The following is a 3,447-nucleotide window of genomic DNA, read 5'->3' as shown; positions in this document are numbered from 1 at the left end:
AACCTTCTTTTGTTGAACCTTCACAGCTTCAGTCTTAGGCTTCACATATGTACACTTTCGTACATGTACTTACCGGATTTGCGATCAAGCCTCGAACCGAACACCAATCTTTGTCAAGAGCATAAGGTTTAAGTCCAAGCATGGTTTTCCCCACCATACTTGAATCTCTTAAACCAGGGCTCTGATACCAACTTGTAACACCCTTATTATTATTTAACAATTTTCGTATAATTTACGAAAATAAACGGGTAATTAGAATTTCAATACATTGAAAATACGGGTTTCATTAAACTTTATTTACAGAATTAAAACTATACAAGATAACATGTTTGAGTTCGTCATTTAACAAAACAACGATACATAGTGCGGAAGCTTATTTCTTGATCGTGTTCGGTTCTTCGTTGTGCTTGATCATCCTCCGGTGCTAAAATCATACCTGAAACTCATAAAACATGAGTTGGATTAGTCATATGTAACTTAGAACATATTTAAACGAGTCCGAGAAGCGAAACTGATTAAAATAAAAATTTTTCGCTAATTCAGGGTTCTGTCGCGTGTCGCGGAGGAACCAGGTTGTTCCTTCGCGTGTCGCCAGGAAACCAGTTTCCAGCAGGTTGCAGTTCAGATCAGCTATGCCAGTTTTTACGGAAACGGCCATAACTTCTTCGTTATTGATCCGTTTTACCCGATTCTTTTTCCTACGCGTCCGTAATTTAATCCTCCATCTTATGGAGTTAAAATCCTACATCCAACATAAGAAATTTTGAGACTTCTAAGCCTTTGACTCGTTACCTTTTTACCGAATTTTAACCCGTTTATGCATTTTATCAAACAAACGTATTTGTTTGATTCCTATATTACATACACTTCTATATATTAATGTTACCTACCATATTAGGTTCTAATCATAGGTTTATTACACAATTTAAACCCGTTTTCGCTTGTATGCTTACTTTGACCCGTTAAGGGTATTTAAGCACTTTCGAGCCTAAAATCGCTTTCGATTGCTTCTAGCATTCCATCACCACATTTCTTACCCTATAATACCCCACCTCGACTGTATTTAAGGTGAGTTTATTGTGGTGATCTTATATAACCCAAATTTTACCTCTAGAATCAATATTTTACGGCAAAACTCAAATAGTGCCGTTTGACTAAAAATAATACCTCTTTCAGCTTCTATACTTATTCTAAGTATTTACCCTATCATAAAACTCGTTTCCAAACAACTTTTAAAGGTTGTTTGTTCCAATTAGCCAACGAGGGCATTTTGGTCGATTTTATTCTCTTTACTACTAAGGACTCTCTTTCCTATTTATTCGAACAAAATAGCATTTTTAACTACAACATGAATATGCGTACCTGTCCCGGATCAACAAGTAGACCCGATTCATACCTTATTTTCATTATCACACAATCAATAGTGACGAAATCATCCGATTTTGCTAATCGGTCCTGTTAGCATAAGACTTGACAACCATATTAGTCGATATTGTCAAATGGTGTTATCAACACCATTCGACCCGTTTGGACTACATGCCCAACGTTATCTATTTAATCAAAACATCGTTTTTGATTTCCAATTTATACGTCCATTCATCCCGGATTTTATTAACATACCCATTTTCTTTAAACTCTTTTCTTACAAAATTCAACCCATTTCGGCTTACGCTATGAGTATCCTTTTAACCTTTATTTACACTAGTCGACATATGACCAATTTCCGTTTTTGTCCTTTTTCCCCCATTATTAGATTACACTACAAGGTAATCTTAACAAAATCCATATTTCCAAAACAATCGTTATCCGTTTACAACGTATTGAATAAACGAGTATTCTACATAAGTGTGTAAATTACACTTACCTTGCATCCGAATTACGCTTTTTCTTTTCTCACTTGCTTCGATCAACCCGCTTTCTCCCCAAGCTTCACCTAGCTTGTTAAGCGGCTACTATCATCCATCATTCACAAGGTTGTTAGATTAGTCATTCTAAATCATGACTTTCACACCTTATGAATCTTTGACTACTTTCTTATTGAACTAAATCATAAATCATGAGTTTAATTCTCATGTCAAGACCCACTTCAAATCAAGTATGAATTCTTAACAATTTCCCTTTTTGTTCAAGTAGTTCTTTCATACAAGTTAGTATGGTGTTTATAAACACCAATACAACATAAATTTCATTAAATCATCCTAAACCCCTTTTTCATAAGCTTTAACGCATAATTCTTTATAATAATCAAATCTGCGTTTTTACCCAACTTTTAGCATTTTAATCCTCACTTAGGCGTTTCATCAAACACCTAGCGGGTCAGATTTTTATATCATCAAAACCAAGTTTATGACTTGTAATTATCATGTAAATTAACTTCAATTAAACAATTTTACACAAGTCTTAACATCCATATTTCTGAATTTTACTCTTAAATTCAGATTATGCTAGAACAAGATCATCAATTCTAGGGTTTATCAAGTTTTCTCCAAGTTCATTAATCACCTACAATGGTGATTATGAACTCTATAATTAACATGAAATCTTTTAACAAGATTTCACCTAGGGTTCATCCCTAGACACCATATCCCTTCTAATTTCATTCATGCATGATAAAATCAAGCTAAATTTCAGTTTTTCACAATTAACCTAGAACTTGAGATAAATCAAAATACTGGAATTTTGCATACCTTGCGATCCATTCAGTGAGGTGATCACTAATTCGTGTTTAGAACTTGATTTGGGACTGAATTGAACCTTAAATTTGATCAAATTTGACATGCACTAGGGTTTGGTGGGGAGCCAGTGTCGCCCCCTGTGTTCTTGTTCGACCAGGACCTCCATTTGAGGGGTTTGGTTTTATTTTTTTGTTTTAAAACTAATAATATTAGTTTCAAATTTAACAACATTGGTCCCTCCCCTTTTGTTTAACTTAAATCTTTGGCAATTTAACTCTATTCATGCTTTAACACAAGACAACCAACTAACTAGGTTATTTATTTCCTAGTCAGTTTAGTATGTTCGGGAAATCATAACCCGTTTTACTTTAAGTCCCGTTAAATCGATTATTCAATTAATTCCTAATACTTGCCAGTTTACTTTTACCACTAACGGTATTTTCCCGTCTTTAGTATTTACGGGGTTTAATTACCAAACCCGTTTTCGGGGTGTTACAGATATAAGCTGTAGTAGTATGAACTCCTCGTCCTGAGCTCTGATACCACTTGTTGGACCGTTGTTTTGACCCGAAAAGTCAGTCAAGGTAGCTCATCCTCACATATAAAGGCGGAAACAGAATATGCAAGGTTACAACAGCTTGTCCTTTCAATTCCACTGCTTTTATTGCTTTCTAATGTGATTTTGACAGAGTTTCGCTCCAGAGCACACACATACACCACTAACAGATTCGCTCAAATGACAGCTATTTATAGGCAACACTGGTTCGCTTAT

The 3,447-nt window shown here is 35.0% G+C and overlaps 1 long non-coding RNA gene across 1 annotated transcript; it reads right to left on the bottom strand.

Annotated features, from left to right (window-relative positions):
- Positions 1-281: 281 nt before the first annotated feature.
- LOC110917952 lies at positions 282-1,399 on the bottom strand. Its single transcript, XR_002580968.1, has 2 exons — positions 1,363-1,399; positions 282-436 (listed from the first exon to the last, which is right to left on the bottom strand). It is a non-coding gene; the product is annotated as an uncharacterized LOC110917952 (long non-coding RNA).
- Between the last annotated feature and the right edge of the window lie 2,048 nt (positions 1,400-3,447).

This window comes from Helianthus annuus, chromosome 2 (assembly GCF_002127325.2).
Source record: "Helianthus annuus cultivar XRQ/B chromosome 2, HanXRQr2.0-SUNRISE, whole genome shotgun sequence".
Classification (NCBI taxonomy): domain Eukaryota; kingdom Viridiplantae; phylum Streptophyta; class Magnoliopsida; order Asterales; family Asteraceae; genus Helianthus; species Helianthus annuus.
Note: the sequence above shows the minus strand (reverse complement) of the source record. Positions and strands in the feature narration are given on the sequence as shown.